Genomic DNA, 20594 nt, shown 5'->3' with positions numbered 1-20594 from the left:
GCAAGCATGATGTCTGCAAATGTTCAGACAAAGGAGGAGTCCATCTCCAACATGCGCACCACCATGTTGCAGGCGATGGTGACTGTAGGCTCTTCCATGGATAGGATGGCCACCTGCATGGAGCAGCTAATGCGCCACTCACAGGGGCACATGCAATCTATGGAGAACAGATGGCTATCTATGGCACATAGATGGCAGAGGCTCATAGACTTCCTGCCTAGGAGGGATGTTAGCATAGACATGGATCCTCATGACATCACTGATGTGCAGCAAGGTGCTCTCCAGCTCCTTGCTAGCAGGGAAGTGCGGGTGGCCCATGAGAGGGATGACGGTGAGAGGGGAATGGGAAATGTGGGCTCCTCTCAAAGCGCTTACACTTCTCCCCCCCATTGCCACCCCCTCAGTCAGAGCCTCAGATGGCTCCTTGGATCACGATGGCCGAGTCTGCCGCTGCACAGTTGCAGGAGGGGCAGACTTTGGTAGGGCCATCAGAGGCTCCAAAACCCAGAGCACGCCTGCCAAGAATGTCGAAGCAGTCGCAGCAGGGAAGTGAGCAGGCTGTCTCTACCTCTGATGAAGCCACAGGGGTAGCATCTTGCAGAAGCACATGGAAGAGAAAGATGACACACAAGTAGATTCACAAGAGTAGCCACTTGGGTGTTTTAGTCAATGTTAATGGCAAGATTCTGTTAATGTATTGTCAACCATTAAAATCTTTATTTTCACCACTTTGCCGTCTTGGACACATTTGTGTGCAACTTTTGAAGTGGTTTAGTGAGTTGCAGTGACTGGTGAGACATAATGGAACCTCCAACAATGATGGTTAGTGTGAAAGGAATGGCTTGGTTATTGTAGGGATCCTTTATAGTGTTGCTGTGGGGTGGTGCCAACCTGGCGCAGCATGTGGCAGCCATATGGGTGTACAGCGTAAAGTTAAATAAATCTGGACATGATGTGGCCATCCCTGGCCTCCTGGGCAGCAATGTGCTCGGATGCTGATGCCCTCTGTCCTGTGCAGCATCAGGTGGTTGCCGAGAAGGTTGGTGGTATTGTTGTTGGTGCTGCTGGTGTTGGGGCTCATCGTGGTCCGATTCTGAGAACCACGGTGAGACAGTATAAACGGCACCCATGCTGATGGAATAGATGGCAAGTGAAGTAGAGTTGACAGAAGCGATCTGTCAATGGTGAGAGAGGTTCTTCCAATGAGGTGACACTGGATGGAGACTTTGCTGGAAACACTTGCAGCCTGTAGAAAGTTAAATCTGTGCTGGCAATGTAGTCAGCAACAGCTTCTGCCTGGGGAAATTGATCAGCTGTGTGGTTGAAGCTTTTATACATTTGATGCTGTCAAGTAATCAGCTGGATCAATGGCCACTCAACTCCCATCTCAGGTTGACAGGCGTGGTTCCGGAGCTCCATGAATCCCGTGGTCATGCAGGGAAATTTGAAATGTAGGGGGGAAAAGGCTCTTAAGTGTCTGACAACATGCTTATAATGATTTGAATTAGGTCACCCGCCTCTGCCAGTCGGGTCGCTGCTGCACCAAGTGGGAGTGGGATGACAGTGGGTTCCCGACCTGCTCCGACTTTTTTCAAATTTCCCACCCGACCTGCCTTCAATAGCGCCCGCACGGACCCCAGAAAATTCCAGCCAGTATATGAGTAATTTGAGACATGACATATGGTAAGTGTAGTATGCCTGTGAGGAACAAGTGACTTTGGCCTGTGGTTCCCAAGCTCTCCAACACTGGGAGTTTTCCTTGCCTTGTGTCTGGGTCTGCTGTAGACTTATTTTTTTTAAATTAATTCACGGGATGTGGGCATCACTGGCAAGGCCAGCATTTATTGCCCACCCCTAGAAAGATAAAGATAATGGTCTTCCATGAGTTGGCACATAACTGTAAAACTGCCAACAAAATTATACATGAAGACAAAGATTGCAAATGTTGGAAACAAAAAATTGAAAATGATGGAAATACGCAGAAGGTAAGTCAGCATCTGTAAAGAGAAATGACGGATTAACATTTCAGATGTCACCCATCGTAAGTGCCAGAATGCACCTGCCTGGGAGTTCCAATGCTGACCCCACCAAAGTTCATAGGATCAGGTGCAATCCCTTAATTTTAATGCCACCTGCGGGCACCCACATCACTAGAGGCACATCCATGGTGCCCACCTGGTCCTGCAGGCTGCAAATTGTGAGAGTTGCCAGTTTCCATCGGGGGCGGTGCCAGGTCTCCCTTGGAGAAACTTTAGCACAACCTAATGACCCTTGCAAGTGGGCAGAATCAAAATAATTTTTGAAAAAAAAGCTTTTTCTTTGGGGGTCCAGGCCCTGATCTTGGCTTGGACTCCCAAAATGGCATCACTTCTATGCTTTGGTGGCCTGGTTTTGCCAAACCAGGTCCCTTTGTGAGTTGCAAATGTGGAAACTCCTGGTGTAGAGAATCATCACCTCTTCTTGCATCAAAGGCATTGTTTGGGGTTAAGTGGGGGCTCCACCACCAACAAAGGCCTCAGTATTTCTGATTTAAGGCGTACCTGGATCCTTGCCTAATTTGGGACCCTTCTGTTACACTCCGGCCCTAGTTACAGTGGGAGTGCACCATAAGAGCCATGGATTATTAGTTTATACCTCAACAATTTACACCTGTTTGTTTCTAATTCAGCTGTAGACTAAACTCAGTACTTTTAATTTTGTTTGCTTGAAATATGTAAAATCAATCATTGGTGAAATAATTTCTAAAAGCTATGCTACGTACTGTCGTGGGAGAGACAGACCCTGTGCCACAGATAACAAAGATATTCAGTTCTGGTTTCAGATTACCAACTGAGTACATACAGAGGGTGTCATAAATAATGAAACAATTGGAAGGCAGAAGGTTGAAGCAAGAACTCTGAATATCTGCTGTCTGCTCAAATAACACTTTTTTATTTTGGCAATTTATCCTATTGGAGCTAATCCTATAAGACAAATAAGTCTACTACTGTAGGAATGAAAAAAAGTACTTGGCCATTTATTCAAGCTTACTGAAATTATAGCACTGCAACATTAAACAATTTTAACTGCAGATTTGAAGTGCATATTTTATTACTGATGCTAACTACAACGGTTGTTTTATGTTGTAAAAGGATGAACAACTTTCAGTTACAGATTGCAAAATTATATGTGTGTTACTTATATAGAACCTTGGTTGGACCGCACTTGGAGTACTGTGTGACGTTCTGGTTCCCATAATACATAAAAGAATATTGAAGCGATATTGAATACTGATTGGAGAGTGCAGAAAAGACTTTACAAGAACGTCTCCAGAATTGAGAGGATACAACTATCAGGAAAGATTGAGCAGGCTGTGTTATATCCGTGTATCTTAATGTTGTGTCCTTCAATAATCAGACAACAGACTGCAGGGAACGATCAACAGGTGTTTACCGAATAAGGGTTACTCTAGAACTAACTGTACAGATCACTACTCAGGGTTTATATACAGGTGTGGCCACTGCCGGTACTACAGTATACAGGAGCTGTAAAAAGTAGTTCTCTCCCTTAAAGGTACATACATTACAATTCCTCCCCTTTTAGATTAACAGTACAATAACACTCATTTAACAATTAAATATCAAACTAATTACAATTAACACTTTTAACATGCAACATTAGCTGAAAATAGTCTATTTATAAATTCAGTCTTTGGGGAGGCTTCCTGATTCTTTCTGGATAACGCCTTTCCCGAGTGTCTCGCTCTTGGTGCGGAGGCGATTCTAGCACCCTGTCATCAGTTGATTCATCAGCTTCCAATGCTATTGTTTCTGAGGTAGATGCGACCTGTACGTCGGGTTCCTCACCAGGTACGTATGGCCGAGACATGGGGTTGACTCGTTCCTGTGACTCTAAGATCTGGTCAGCATGGCGTCTCACAATGTTCTCCCCAACATCCACTGTGTACATTAGTGGCCCCTGCCGTGTGCATATCGTTCCTGGTTGCCATTTCTCTGTTCGGAAGTCGCGGGCCAAGACTGGTTGCCCTACATTGAAGCTCCTTGTCGGCTTCTCATTGATGTGCTGGAATTGCTTACTCTCAACATCTCTTCGTACATTTGGTCTGAGCAAATCCAGACGAGATCTCAACCTTCGGTTAAAGAACATCATGGCCGGGGCCTGGTTGGTGACTGCATGTGTTGCATTTCTGTAGGCTAACAGGAAATTGTCCACCTTATGCTGCAGTGGAATGTCGTCATCGCACATGGCCTTTACTGCTTTTTTAAAGGTTTGTACGAACCTCTCAGCCAATCCATTTGTGGCTGGATGATACGGAGCGGATGTGTAATGCCTTACCCCATTCCTTTTCATAAATCTTCGAAACTCTTCGGACACAAACTGTGGTCCGTTATCAGAGCAAATCTGCTCTGGCAAGCCGTTCCTGGCAAAAATGGTCCGTAGGACTGCAATAGTTTTCTCCGTGGTGGTGGAGGACATTTTGATCACCTCAGGCCATTTCGAGTGCGCATCCACGGCTATTAAAAACATTGAGTCCATGAATGGACCAGCAAAATCAATATGCACCTGTTGCCATGGAGATGAGGGCCACTCCCATGGGTGTAGAGGGGCATGTGGTGGTGCATTTTGGACCTTCTGGCATCCTGAGCAGCTCTTTGTCAGATCCTCGATTTGCTGATCGATCCCCGGCCACCACACATAAGCCCTAGCAAGGCTTTTCATTTTCACCCTTCCCAGATGACCTTCATGAAGCTCATTGAGCACTCTCTCCCTTAACTTGGGTGGAATTACCACTCGGGATCCACACATCAAGGTCCCCTGGCATACTGACAGCTGTTCTCTTCTGGATGAGAATGCTGGCAACAGCGAGTCGCCATGTGCTGGCCATCCCTTCACCGTCAAATCATATACCTGAGACAGTGTCGGGTCATTTCGGGTCTCCTTCTCTATACCAGCGTTAGTTACTGGCAAGCATTCAATTATAGTCGAATTAAATATTTCGACAGGATCCACTGCTGGTGCTTCCTCCGCAGTAGTCAGTGGCAGGCGTAATAGCCCATCAGCGTTTCCATGCTGTTTCGTGCCCTTATACTCGATTTCATATTGGTGCGCCCCTAGAAAAAGGGACCATCTTTGTAGCCGTTGCGCAGTCATCACCGGAACGCCCTTCTTTGGATTAAAGATGGAGACAAGTGGTTGGTGGTCAGTCAGCAAGGTGAACTTCTGCCCGTGCAGATAGTGATTGAACTTTTTCACTCCCCACACTAGGCTGAGGGCCTCCCTGTCAATCTGGGCGTAGTTACGCTCGGCTGAGGTTAGTGACCGAGACACAAAGGCTACTGGCCTCTCCGAGCCGTCCGGGAATTTGTGCGACAGCACCGCTCCAATGCCATAGGGTGATGCATCACACGCCAACCGAATTGGTAGTGCTGGGTTGAAATGAGCCAACACCTCTTTTGATGTGATCAATGCTTTGCTCTTCTGGAAAGCTCGTTTACATTCGTCACTCCACTTCCATGGTACCCCCGTTTGCAGTAGGGTGTTCAGTGGGTGTAGTACGGTAGACAAATTCGGCAAGAACTTATGGTAGTAGTTCACCAGCCCGAGGAACGATCTCAGTTGTGACACATTTTCCGGTGCTGGAGCCTTGACTACTGCCTCAATCTTTTCAGGGGACTTATGTAACCCCTCTTTAACAATAACGTGGCCACAATATGAGATCTGCTTCTGGAAAAACTCGCATTTGTGGTGATTAGCTCGGAGCCCATATTCCTTCAATCTAGTGAGCACCTGCTCCAGGTTGGTGAGGTGATCACTGTCATTTTCGCCCGTGACCAGGATGTCGTCCAAATAACACTGGGTCCCTGGAATCCTTTGCAGGACTTGTTCATTACCCTTTGCCAAATAGCCGGAGCTGATGCTACCCCGAACACCAGCCGGTTGTATTGGTAGAGACATTTATGAGTGTTGATCGTGAGGTACTGTTTCGAGGCTTCTTCTACCTCCATTTGCAGGTACGCCTGGGCCAGATCAATCTTAGTGAAGCGTTTCCCTCCAGATAGCGAGGCGAAAATATCTTCAATCCGCGGAAGCGGATATTGTACAGTGTGAAGGACTGTCTTCACTGTCACCTTAAAGCCCCCACAGATGCAAACCTTCTTTGGTTTCCCAGGCGTATTACTCAACGACCTCTTCATTACAGGAACGATGGGTGTAGCCCACTCGCTCCAGTCCACTTTGGACAGTACTCCTGAACGTTCCAAAGCTTCCAGCTCTGCTTCGACGGCTGGGCTGATTGCATAAGGTACCGGTTTGGCCTTAAAAAACTTTGGGCTTGCATTTTCCTCTATTTTGATCGTCGCTGTTATGCCTTTTAGTGTTCCGAGTCCCTGCTGGAATGCTTCTTGTGCATCAGTTAGCATTTTTGACAGTCGTCCAGGTGTGACGTCGTCATCCTTTTTGGCATCTACAGTCAGTGCTTGTATGGAATGCCAATCTAGCTGTATCTTCCGGATCCATTCACGTCCTAGTTCCATCTGGCAATACATGTAGGACCATTTTTGGTGTTTCCTTGCCGTTATATATAACGTTCACCCTTAATTTTCCTTTGTGGTGGACTTTTTGCCCCGTGTACATGTTCAAGACAATCTTTGTATCTCTCAAGGGTATATGTGAGAATAGCCGCTTGTAGTCCCTTCGGTTTATGACTGTTAGGGCTGATCCTGTGTCCAATTCCATTTTTACTTGGACTCCTGCTATCTTGAGCGTGACCCAGATAGTTTGGTGATCCTCCGTTTTGATCACATTATGTAGTTTCAGACAACCCAGCTCCTTGCTTCCGGAGTCTGTATCACTTTTCTGTTCATCTGAACTACTCTCCGTCACCTTATGTACCTTCTTGTACTTCTCCTGTGGAGATTTCTTGCTGCTGGTTTTCTTTCCCGACCTGCAGACTCTTGCTATGTGTCCTACTTTTCCACACTGTCTGCACACTTTGTCCTTGAACCAGCAATCATTATGGTCGTGTGTTGTTCTGCCGCAGCGATAGCACTTCACTGTTCCGTATGACATTTCATTTGTGCCATATTCTTGCGGTCTCCATTGTATCTCTGCAGCGCCCCGTGCTGCTGCTTCATGTGATACTGCAATGCTGAAAGCCTTGTCCAGCGTAAGATCCTTTTCTGATAGAAGCCGTTCCTTCACTTTGAAGCCCACACACAAACTTGTCCCTTGAAGTATCTGCTAGTCCCGTTCCAAACTGGCAGTGTTTCGATAGCTTGCGCAGTTCTGTTAAATACTCAGCATTACTTTCATCTTTATGCTGGTTCCTTTTGTGAAACTTAAGTCTTTCTGCTATAAGCAGCGGTGTGGGGTTTAAGTGGTCCTGTAGGATTGACACTTTGTTTTCAAAATCCTTTTCTACTGGCTTCTCTGGGGTTACTAGGTTTCGTAGTAAGCCATACGTTTTTGCACCCATTGAATTCAACAATACCAGCGCTTTCTTGTCATCTGGCACTTCATTCGCCTTGCAGTATACTTCTATGCGTTCGACATATGTCGTCCAATCTTCGACTTCATTGTCGAACGCTGTGATACTGCCACTCTTCGGCATTTTTGGGTGTGGTTAGACTGGCTTAAAATGGCATCTCCTGCGCTTTCCTTTCTTCCCCGCTGCGGCTTAAAATGGCGTCTCCCGCGCTTTCCTTTCTTCCCCGCTGTGACTTAAAATGGCGTCTCCCGCGCTGCTGCCAACGCCACTCTCGGCGGTCCTCGTGGCAAATGGCGACGCCTTGTGGGTTTCGTGCGCTGCTCCTGTGCTGCTGCCAATGCCGCTCTCTGTGGTCCTCGTGGCAATGGCAGCACCTCGCGTTTTCCTGCGCGCCTCTCTCCCCCGTTGACGCTGCTCGGCCCTTGACCACCGGCTGCGCTCTGCTCTCTCTCGTCTCTCTCCCCATTGACGCCGCTCGGTCCTGAACACCGGCTGCGCCCTGTGCGCTCTGCCCTCTCTCTCTCCCCCGTCGACGCTGCTCGGCCTTTTTCTGTGCCGCTCGGTCGGCTCTAGCCGCCGCTGTCCGGGAAGGGTCTGCGCAGTACCTGTTGCCAGCCCGTTTCACTGGACCACCGTGACTGGAAAGCCAAGCCTGGCTCTCGACAGCCTCCCCTGCGATGCTCAAATCTCCGCTGGATGACTGGGCGGTGGCCCGTGGTCGACGCCCGTGCTTCTGGACTCGACCTCCTTCCACTGTTCTCCAGGAGCGAATCCCTGGGAGGTGATGCAGAGTTGCAGGTAGGTTCGAATCTGCGTCGTCGCCAATGTTATATCCATGTATCTTAATGTTGTGTCCTTCAATAATCAGACAACAGACTGCAGGGAACGATCAACAGGTGTTTACTGAATGAGGGTTACTCTAGAACTAACTTTACAGATCACTACTCAGGGTTTATATACAGTTGTGGTCACTGCCGGTACTACAGTATACAGGAGCTGTAAAAAGTAGTTCTCTCCCTTAAAGGTACATACATTACAGGCTGGGGCTCTTTTCTCTGGAAAACAGAAGAGCAGGGGAGTTATCCCCAGTGTCCTGACCAAAATTTATCCCTCAACCAACATCACTAAAACAGATTATCTGATCAATATCACGTTGCTGTTTGTGGGAGTCTGCTGTGCGCAAATTGGCTGCCGCGTTTCCTACATTACAACAGTGACTACACTTCAAAAAGTACTTAATTGGCTGTAAAGCGCTTGGGATGTCTGGTGGTCGTAAAAGGCACTATATAAATGCATGTCTTTCTTTTTCTGATACAGGTCTTTAATATTATGAATGGGTCTGTTGGGGCAGATATGGAGAAACTGTTGTGGGTGAACATCAGCTATGTGGAGTTTTCTGGAATCTATCACAGAATGTGTGAGCACTTGAACATGTATGAGCTGAAAGAGAGTCTGCAAGGATTTGTGTAAGGAGCCCATCCCCTGCCGATCCTCCAACTCCTCCCAATCCCGAACCCCTGCCGATTCTCCAACCCCCTCCCGATCCCTGGCCCCCTCCTGATCCCCGACCCCCCTGCTGATCCTCCAGCTGACACCTCCCCCAGCGACCCCCCTCCCACACTGAACCCCAACCATGCCGACCCCCAACCCCGCCACTTGATCCCTGACCATGCTGACCTCTGACCCTCTCCCACCAATCCCCGACCATGCTGACTCCCCGATTCCTCCCCCGGACTGACCCCTCGCATCTGAGGCCTACCCGCTCGCAGCCAGCCAGTCTCTCAATCTGGCTGGTTGTGGGCAGGAATCCGAGGCCTCACATTGAAATCAGGCCCTGCCGTTAAAGTCGGCAGGGCCTGCCTCCGAGGCCCCCGGCCCCCAACCCGTCTCCCTTGAGAAAATTCCGGCCTAGATGTCAAAACACAACCCTGCTTAACACCACTGTGGAATTTAAAGCTGTTAGATTGATTACCATTGTACTGAATTGTAGCCTTCATTCCATCATGGAAGAACTGAATTGGGCTGAGGAGGGCTGGAGGACAACTAACTCTCTCCAGCAATTGAAAAAGACCCTTTCTGCTGACTAGGTCAAAAACCTTTGTAAGATCTATGAAGGCAATAAAAAAATAATTTTCCCTGCTATTGACACTTTTCTTGCAGTTGCCTTAGTGCACAGGCCATGTGAATAATTTCTGAACTGGCACAGAAGCTGCACTGACTCTCTGGATAAACATGTTCAGCAAAATCTTTTAAGACCTGTGCAAATGTCTTGCCAGTAACACTAAGGAGAGAAATTCCCCAATTGTTGCTACAATCGCCTTTGTTTTTGTTCAGCTGAATGATATTGACATCCTTAATTTCTTTTGGTGCCCCTTCTGCCCTCCATCAGGTAAGCAAAACATTGTGCTCGTGTTTAAGCACCACCTCCTTTAAATATTTAAGCTGGAATTCCATATTTTCCAGCAGCCTTTCCCGATGCTAAGGAAGTAATTGCCATTTAAGCTCAATTATCAATGGCTCTATATCAAGCACCTCAAATATCTGAAGCCTGGGATCACATTTAATATTGCTACAGAAGCACTAGTTTCATGTGAATAATGTCCGTGATAGTATCCTACCCAGCATTGCATCTGTTTGTCTGTCAGTAATGATGTTTCCATTGATGGACTTGGGTGGTACAATCTTCTTAACTGAAGGGCCTATTCCTTTCTTTATTCTATTATATTTACCTCTTCGGTTTCTATTTTCAAAGGACATTTGTATCTTCTTGCACAGATGTAGCCAATCTGATTAAGCACATGTCCTTGTTGTTTATTGCAATTTGCTTTTAGCCTCTCGAGAGGGATTCATTCTGTGGTGGAGATATGCTTTGTGTTTTGCTTCAATAAGTGGAATCATTTCCTCAGACTATGCTGCAAACCAGTCTTTATCTTGTACAGTCGTTTGACAATAAGTTAAGTTGCAGCTATATGGATATTAGCTCTGAGTGTTTTCCATGATGCATCAACGATTGGGGGAGGTGGAATTGAAAACATAGCTTCTTCAAGATTCACAGTAAATTGGAGACACCTACCTTGGTCTTTTGTGTTTGTTTTGTATGATAAAATTTCCTTAGTGAAAGTCTTATTTTGCAGCATACAAGTACACGATCTGTTTCACAATCTGCAGTGTGAAAATTGCTAATATGAAGAACATCATGTAGGTGCTTTCTATGAATGATATATAAATCTATGCCAGTGTCCAGGTCTGGGGTGTCTCCATGAAACCTTCCAGCAGTGAGGGTTTGGAAGTAGGTGTTGGTAATGCACAGTCCTCCATGGGTGGCGAGCTCCAAAAGTACCTGCCCATTATTGTTCATTTTCCCCACTCCATTGCGGTCAATGCAAAGCAGGGTCGTCTAATGATCTGAGCCACCTCTAACATTAACGTCTCCCAGTAGAAAGAGTCGCTCGCCTGGTGGTAGCTTGCTGATGACACTGTCAAGTTGTTGATAGAACAAATCCTTATCTTTAGAGGAGGAGGAAAGTGTTGGGGTATATATACTGATGATGTTAGCAAAGCCCTGTAGTAGATCTTCTTAAAGATATATGTTCTGATATTGCAACAGAACATTTGACCATTGATAGTAATTATTTTCTATTAGCAAAACCCACCCTGTGGTTCCATTGGCTTTTACTATGCCAAAAGAAGCTGTAATACATCTCGGGTTAAGAACCTGTATCAGCTAGTCTGGTCTTGGAACTATATCCAAGTCAGGTTTTGCCAGCTCTCTGTCAATTGTGGCAGTCTTGCTGGGGTCTGCAACAAACTCCAGATCATTTGACATACCAGTGCACATCGTCCTCACATTCCATCAAGCAAGTTTTAAAATAGTTGTTTTCGAGCCAGGAATAATAGATTGGAGCAAAGATTTTTTAGCCCACCTGTAATATATGTGAGTAGGACAAATGAAGGACAGAGACACGATGAGTTGCTGGTCCATGTGCTTGTTTTAGTAGGCCAGAGTGAACTGAGCATGCTCATACTAAACCATGTGACAAACCATGTGATAATACATTACACCACCTTTTCTAGAGTCGTTCCCAAAATGGGCCAAACAGTTCATTTCTAAGCAGGGTTGCTTGGTTGTTTGGACTCCCAGCATGATCCGTACTGATGAGGGCGACCATCATACCTAAACCTTCATCGTGTACGCCTAGGTAAAAAAAATAAGGAGACAGAGGCTTGCCTTCAGACCAAAGCTCCCTTCTCGGTCATACAGACTAGAACCAAAGGCTTGAAAGACCAACACGTTTGGAAGTAAGAGCTTAGAAATAGGATCTAACTCGATATACGATCCAGAACCCTTGCCCATCCATTTTTAATTTCTAATAACAACAACATTTCTTCTATTATGCTTTCCTTTTTCTAATATGAATTTCTGAAATAGTATTGCTTAATGTTGCAGAATACAGGTGGCAACAAAACTGTGAACATGAATTTACTGATATCACAACATACTACTGAAATCTCAGTGTTGTATTGTATACAAACTTAAAAATTACTGGTGATGCGGGGGTGGGGGGGGGATGATAGAACGGTAATTACAGTTAAAAGTGTGGTGATTGTTTTCTATACACATGCAATTATTCTATAGTTTTCCTACATGGTTGAGAATAATACACATGTTAATCTTTTGCATGCTTAACATTAATCAAACTCTAGCAGTACAGACTGACTAGGTTGCCATCTGGCACAGTTGAACTAGCCAAGGAAAGCCTCTAACAATTTATTGCTAAAGAAAAATACAGGAGGGAAAAAGTTCTTGCGAAAGTAAGGATAATCTGCCCAGAAACACTACTGGGAGAACATCTGAGGCATTTGTACTGTGCTTCAAGCAACAAGAATACCACAGAGCTCATGACCTTCATGTAGCATTTTTGTGAATTTTTTAAGCAGGCAATCAAGCTTGCATTTGTTCTCTTTGAAAGAAGGGGGCATAAAGGGAATTAATTAAGAGCCTTTTAGTTTCCCAAGATATCACAATCGGGACTGTTAAGAAATTATATGATATAATAACGTGGAAAAAAAAGTATTATTTTGTATTCTAGATACAAATCCAGCTGTGACAAAAAAAGTAAAAGTGAGTCATGTAAACTCAGTTTCGGTTTTAAGATTAACTATACACTATGGGGGCAAAAGTTGATAGCTCCCGAAAACGGGTGCGGGGATCGTGATGTGTGATTAACCCATGGCCATTGATTCCAATGCAGGCAGAACTGCAACTTCGAGTTGCCTGCTAATTAGCATGTTTGCTGTGTGCAACCAGCGCTAAATGCGCTGTTGAGTAGCTACACACCTCAGCATGGGGCCCAAGTTTATGCAAGGCAAGCACCACTTAATGCTAGCCTGCATGACTTTAAGCCATCCTGCACCTCTTAAAGGGGAGGTGCATTCTGGATGAAGCTGATGCTAGAACTGTTTGTGGAAGAGAGTCTGAGCAGGAAGAAGGGTGAATTATGGCACAACAGGGAAGAGAGCATGCTCCAAGGTTCTCAGATGCTGCACTGGAGGCCTTGGTGGAGATGAGGAGAGAGGTCCTCTATCCACAGAGGGCCATGAGGCCCTCCAGACAAAATCTGTGAAGGCAGTGTGTACAGATAGCCGTGATGGTCAATGCCAGGAGTCAAGCCCCGAGGACCTGGATGCAGTGTCGCAAGACGTTCAATGAACACACACGAGTGGTCAAGGTCAGTGAATTCATCTTCAAAAGCCATATCCCACCAACTGCACCATGAGCCTCACACACTGCTCAATGCCCCACACCCCCATCACTCACCTACCAACAATCTCTATCAATCGTGACTCATACCTCATATTCACAGCTTTACCTCACCCTCACACACCTAGCACTGCTGCAAGCCTCACACCCACATCTCACTGCCAAGTATTCAACCATGATGGACACATCACTTAAACAGAATGCACGACACTCATTGACACACTTGCCTCTCTCTTGCAGGACAAGTTGGCACATAACCAGAGGCAGCAGGAGCTAACTGGTGGGGGACAGGCATGGCTGCATGTTCTTGCCCCAGTGGAGGAGATGGTGCTTGCCACCATTGGAGCGGCCATCCCTGAGGCCGTGTCCAGCAGCGGGGCTGAAACCATTGAAGATGATGGTTTCCTCATACCTAATCCTCCTTCTCACATCCCACTTCCCCCTTATCCCACAATCTCCTCTGATTTACAAGCTGCAGATGGTGTAAGCATGCACCTCTTGCTTCCCCTCACCACAACCCCACCCTTGTGCCTTTGTCCTTTCAGATACCCAAGAAGTGCAACCTGGCCAGGCAGAGGTGGAAGAGCAGAAAGACAGTGAAGAAGAAGAAACACCGTCACTCAATTTCACACTCGCAGCCACCAGCTTGGATACTGACTGTGCTGAATTTAGAGGATAGCTTAGAGGTGGGTTCTGCACGTAGTGAGACATCAGGCACGAGTGGCCTGCAGCCAGGGCAGGGGACAAGGGTAGTGCAGGTGCCAGCTCGCCGGAGGGTGAGGTTGAACATGAGTTTTGCTGCAGAGGGCTCAGATAACCATTTCAATGGGGCGGGCTACAGAAGAAGGCTGATGGGTATGCACAATGAAATGCTTGGTGCATTGACAGGCCTGCCAGAAAGCCTGCGTGCAATGTCAAGGAGCATGGAGGAGGCCGGCACTAACTGGCACTGTGGGCCATCAGCAGCAGCAGAATTGTATTCCACCACAATCTGTAACCTCATGGCCCGGCATATCCCTCACTCTACCATTACCATCAAGCTAGGCGACCAACCCTGGTTAAATGAGGAGTGTAAAAGAGCATGCCAGAAGCAGCACCAGGCATAGCTAAAAATTAGGTGCCAACCTGGGAAAGCTGCAACATAGGACTACATGCGTGTTAAACAGCGGAAGCAGCATGCTATAGACAGAGCTAAGCGATCCCACAACCAACAGATCAGATCAAAGCTCTACCATATCCAGTCGAGAATGGTGGTGGACCATTAAACAACTAACTGGAGGGGGAGGCTCCATGAATATCCCCATCCTTAATGCTGGTGGAGCACAGCACACGAGTGCAAAAGACAACACTGAAGCATTTGCAGCCATCTTCAGCCAGAAGTGCCGAGTGGATGATCCATCTCGGCCTACTCCTGAGGTCCCCAGCATCACAGAAACCAGTCTTCAGCCAATTCAATTCACTCCACGTGATGTCAAGAAATGGCTGAGCGCACTGGATACAGCAAAGGCTATGGGCCCTGACAACATCCAGTCTATCGTGCTGAAGACTTGAGTTCCAGAAATAGCCAAGCTGTTCCAGTGCAGCTACACCATCTACCCAACAATGTGGAAAATGGCCTAGGTATGTTCTGTCCACAAAAAGCAGAACAAATCCAATCCAGGCAATTACCACCCCATCAGTCTACTCTCATTCATCAACAAAGTGTTGGAAGGTGCCGTCGATATTGCTCACCAATAATCTGCTCACCGATACTCAGTTTGGGTTCTGCCAGGACCACTTGGCTCCAGACCTCATTACAGCCTTGGTCCAAACATGGACAAAAGAGGTGAGGTGAGAGTGACTGCCCTTGACATCAAGGTAGTATTTGACCAAGTGTAGCATCAAGTAGCCCTAGTAAAATTGAAGTCAGTGGGAATCAGGGGAAAACTCTCCACTGGTTGGAGTCATACCTAGCACAATGGAAGATGGTTCAGCCCCAGGACATAGAAACATAGAAGATAGGAGGAGTAGGCCATTCGGCCCCTCAAGCCTGCTCCGCCATTCAATGAGATCATGGCTGATCATCCAATTTCAGTACCCTGTCCCTGCCTTCTCCCCATATCCCTTGATCCCTTTAGCCTTAAGAAATATATCCAACTCCTTCTTGAATATATTTAATGAATTGGCCTCCACTGCCTTCTATGGTAGAGAATTCCACAGGTTCACCACTCTCTGGGTGAAGAAATTCCTCCTCACCTCTGTCCTGAATGGCTTACCCCTTATCCTTAGACTGTGACCCCTGGTTCTGGACTCCCTGGCCATCAGGAACATCCTTCCTGCATCCAGTCTGTCCAGTCCTGTTAGAATTTTATAAGTTTCAATCAGATCCTCTCATTCTTCTAAACTCCAGCGAGCATAAGCCCAATCGACCCAATCTCTCCTCATACATCATTCCTGCCATCCCAGGACATCGCTGTAGTGGTTCCTCAGGATAGTGTCCTAGGTCCAACCATCTTCAACTGCTTCATCAATGACCTTCCCTCCACCATAAGGTCAGAAGTGGGGATTTCGTTGATGATTGCACAGTTTTCAGTTCCATTCGCAACTCCTCAGATAACAAAGCTGTCTGTGCCTGCATGCAGCAAGACCTGGACGACATTCAAGCTTGGGCTGATAAGTGGCAAGTAACATTCGCGCCACACAAGTGCCAGGCAATGACTATCTCCAACAAGAGAACATCTAACCACCGCCCCTTGACATTCAACAGCATTACCATCGCTGAATCCCCCAACATCAACATCCTGGGGAGCCACCATTGACCCAAAACTTAACTGGATCAGTCACATAAATACTGTGGCTACAAGAGCAGGTCAGAGGCTGGGTATTCTGTGGCGAGTGTCTCACCTCCTAACTCCCCAAAGCCTTTCCACCATCTACAAGGCACAAGTCAGGATTGTGATAGAATACTCTCCACTTGCCTGGATGAGTGCAACTCCAACACTGAAGAAGCATGACACCATCCAGGACAATGCCGCCCGCTTGATTGGCACCCCATCCACCACTTTAAACATTCACTCCCTTCACCACTGACGCACCATGGCTGCAGTGTGTACCACCTACAAGATGCGCTGCAGCAACTCGCCAAGCCTTCTTCGACAGCACCTCACAAACTCGCAACCTCTACCCTCTAGAAGGACAAGGGCAGTAGATGCATGGGAATACCATCACCTCCAAGTTCCCCTGCAAGTCACACACCATCCTGACTTGGAAATATATTGCTGTTCCTTCATCGTCGCTGGGTCAAAATCCTGGAACTCCTTCCGTAACAGCACTATGGGAGTACCTTCACCACACAGACTGCAGCGGTTCAAGAAGGCAGCTTACCACCACTTTCTCAAGGGCAATAAATGCTGGCTTTGCCAGCGATGCCACATCCCAGGAAGAAATAATTTTTTTTAGCACAGGGCTTTGCGCAGAGCTTGGAGCCCATCCTTTCCATTGTGGAAGTGATGACCAACTGCATTAGCAAACTTGCAGACCCAACCATGATGCAGCGTCTGATGGGCGATGTCTCAGCTTCCATTGCAGCAAAAGACACCTAATTGGGTGCTGCAGTGGAAATTTAGACTTCTGTCATGCAAGGTCAGCTTGCTGCCATGCAACCTTAGACTACTCTCCTGCAAGCTCAGCTGCCTGCCACGCAAGCTCAAACTGCTGCCATCATCGCTGAGGATACCTGTGTTCAAAGGGGCTTCCAGGGTGTCACTGCAGCCCAGCAATCTGTCCTCCAACATATTACTAGGATTGCTGAGGTGCTGCCCCGGGGGTGTGCCTGTGGCTCCGTGGAGCACAAACCTGCAGTCCTCTCTCAGGATGACAGCATTCGTCCTCCCACTCCACCAGTGCCATTGCTGTTGCCTGTCAGCCAGCCAGCCCAGACTGCTGCCGCCCATGCCGATATGGTTAAGTTGAAGAAGGGACTTTTGGATCCAGAGCTGCTTGAGTTTCCCCTGCATGGCCATCTGCAGTCTCCCTCAATGAAAGTCAGCAGCCTTCCATCAGCCATGCTGCAGCCACTGGTGTAGCACTGCGTAGCATCACTAGGACAGGCAAAGGCACACGGAAGACAGGCACTAAAAGAATGCACAATGGTGATTAATTGACATTTGTATGCAATATGGCATACTTTGATTCTTAAATTTGGTTTGGAATGTTTATTTTGTGTTGGCTTTTATTTTTGCATTGTGGCCAAGCGGACGCTGTGATGGTCTCTGAGTTCTTGGACAAGACACCAATAGGCAGCAGCCAGTATGTTTGAGCAATAGATCAAGATTTATTAAGCTTACAGCGTAATATACTTAACATTAGGCGATAGTTTTAATGAGTAGCTCGCAGCCCTTGGTCTCTGGAACCTCTCGGACACAGATGACGTTGTCTTAAGTCTGTTCCTTTGTTCTTGCAGTATGTCTGTGTAAAGTTGTTCTTTGAATATCGAGGTTTTAACCCTTTTCTTATCAAAAGTTGGTTTGGCCAGTGTCCATATATGGTCTTTAACAAAATCACCTTCTTTAATTGGTTCTAATGGTCAAAATACCATTGTCACTCAGACTAAGGGTAGTATCTTGGCCACTCCTTTTTCAATATTTTTCCATCAACCATATCCTGCTGTCTTGTTATCTTGTTTATAGTTCTTCACCCCATTGAAATTCATCTTATCTCTTTCATTTCTAGCCTCCCTGGTACAAGGCCTTTCTACACCAAGGGTCCATATCAGCGCTGTTTTACTAGTCTTGAGGTATCCAGACTATCTCATTTTAATCTATCTCTGTGATCTCTCTCATTTTATGTCCTTATACTAATTATTTTTTAAATATCTTAGCATTTTAGTTTTGTTAAGCGAATTCTAATTTCTACTTAGAATTAGGATATGTTATTTAACAATTTAACCTTCACTCACAGCCTGTGGCTGTTTGTTATCAAAGCTTAGTCAAAACTGCTTTTGACTGTCCTTGCAGCTGCATTTTGAACAAGTCTTAGCTTTTCAGTTACCCAGGAATAATTATGGGTAATATTATTTGGTCAATGGCTACACTTGAATTTATATGTATATAATTCTCATCTACTAAATATCAGCCTTTCATACAAGTCCCCACCTCGAGGATGAAATATTTTAAACATTGATTCCTCGACTACTTCAATCTATTCCCTGACAAGCATTGTTGCAAATTGGAGTCCTCTAATTGAGGGGAATGGAGCGCTTCTCAAATGAGGTTTTATCCCCCTTTTCATTATAGGCCTGGGTGCTAACTATGACACTCACACAGGCCGACCCCCTATCGTCATAGCTGAGGGACACCCCGGGGTCTCCTCAACCATCATGTCGGCCGTGCTGATATGTCTTGCTTTCTAGTGCATCGCAGTCTATCATTTCTCCTCCGCCCGCTGCTCCTATTTCTGCATCATACGATCTGGCAGTAACGGCCCTGATCTGACCCCTTACTTAAATTTAATTCACTGTTCCGGTGTTCCGATTCTGCCCCGCCTGGGATATCCTCTGTTTCTTCTATCTTTCCTGATCTTACCCCGCCTGGGGTCTCCTCTGTTTCTTCTATCTTTCCTGATCTTACCCGGCCGGGGGTCTCCTCTACATTGCTTTGGATCTTCTCTTTCAGTGTGCTCAATTAATTTGTTGGTGCTGGTTAGTCATGGGCATGAGTACACAATTGGCTTATGTATCAAAGTCTTACTACATAGGGTATACATATATCAAATACACTATCATTACAAGTTGGAGAACTACCAGAGTGTGTGAAATAATATGAACCTAAGGGTGTGCTGATGTATTAAGCCCAATATCCCACCAGTGTGAGTTGCCCTCTATGCTGTCAATTTCAATATCTATTTTTGAGTTGTCTTGCTCCAAAACATAAAAATGCTTTAGGGAGGAGTTCAGTCGCATCATGAGCTCACTGAAATCTTTAGACAACAGGGGAATGTAGTATCGAATTGTGCCACATAATTGTGCAGCTCATATTTAAGTATCTCATTTACTGTCAGTTTCACTTGAGCAAAAGTTTTGATATTGAGTAAAACATGTTGGTTGATGGGACAGGTCCTGTTAGACCCATAAAGCATGGTAGTTGTGGTAGTAGTGACACAGGAGGCACCACCAAAACCACCTCATGCTGGATTCGTATTGGTTTTTCCCACACTCTGTTACCTACAAAACACAATTATTACAGTCACAGTTAAATTCAGTCTTACAATCATTTCAAGCGACATTACAGTTTAACATCTAATCAACAGATCATGGACTTAAATATTCTCCAGATCTCTCTTTTACTCGTATCCATCTTGTGGATAATTCTTGTTAAACATGATTTCTCTTTAGCCTTCAATTGTCCCAATCCAAATTCCATATAACTCTCCACTTCAACTTCAATTTCAATTCCTCTAACAGGTACCAGTGTGTTTAACTCTATTCTGATTGTTTCATTAATTAGATAGTTTCTCGATGGAGTATGTGTCAATGCTTTAAAAGTTGTCTCACTCTCCTGAACCACATTAACTATTTCATGTCTTGCTGTTGTCAAGTAACTGAGCATGTCTGAGACCCATTCTTCACTGCAGATTCATCATGCATTTCCAGATGGTAATTACTTCATATGTAACAAATCACATTTGCACACTCATATCGGTATCTCAGTATCGTGACACACGTGCCATCCGATACAAGCCTTTCTCGGGCTTTCAGGTGATCTTATCAAAAGATTGTCTGAGGTCTTTGTTCATCTTCCACCGCATGGTCCCGATGTTTTGGGTAGTGGCTGACTCAAATTCAGTTTTCTTAAAAAGTTCATTATAGGCAGGGACACAAATGTCTCCAAGAGAAAGCTATCACTTTACTATTTTTAAATACACTTTCCTGACTTTCACTAGAAAGTTTGGAAAATTCCCAATTGGTGGTGTAATTCTCCTGTTTCTATCTCACACCCTCAATCACTTCCTCTCTCCATTTTACACATTCCATTAATTACCGTTCATATCTCATTCATGAGCCCTGGAGGAACTTTACTGTCCAGTACAATATTTAAGATTGAAAACATAGATCAAATATTCTCACTTGGTCCAAGTTATTTTGTTATTTCAAACTTATCCCCAAATCCAAACAGCAGTATTGTTGAACTGACAGATTTTGTCAATGTTCAATTTCATTTCTATCAATTTATCTTATCAATTCCAATTTCAGAAACAAGTGATTCCCAGGCTAGGTGGTTTACACAGTGTTTTAACATTAGAGACAGAAGTGCTGCAACTGGTTTACAAGGTAACTTCCATATAACAAAAGAAAGAAGATAATCCATTGTG

At 45.8% G+C, this 20594-nt stretch overlaps 1 protein-coding gene across 9 annotated transcripts in view; it reads left to right on the top strand.

Moving 5' to 3' along the window:
- LOC147117288 (poly(rC)-binding protein 3) overlaps positions 1 to 20594 on the top strand; it is a 676376-nt gene that overhangs the window by 347509 nt on the left and 308273 nt on the right. For 2 of the 9 annotated variants that reach the window (XM_085988144.1, XM_085988141.1), the window contains one exon: positions 17958 to 18021. The exons of the other annotated variants lie outside the window; for them this stretch is intronic. The gene's annotated coding sequence lies outside the window, so the exon portion shown is untranslated. The remainder of the gene's footprint in view (positions 1 to 17957; positions 18022 to 20594) is intronic. 9 annotated transcript variants of the gene reach the window in all.

Source organism: Somniosus microcephalus, chromosome 5 (genome assembly GCF_052327205.1).
Source record: "Somniosus microcephalus isolate GS21.2 chromosome 5, FLI_Smic_1.0, whole genome shotgun sequence".
NCBI lineage: Eukaryota > Metazoa > Chordata > Chondrichthyes > Squaliformes > Somniosidae > Somniosus > Somniosus microcephalus.
This window is presented reverse-complemented; position numbering and strand designations above follow the sequence as displayed.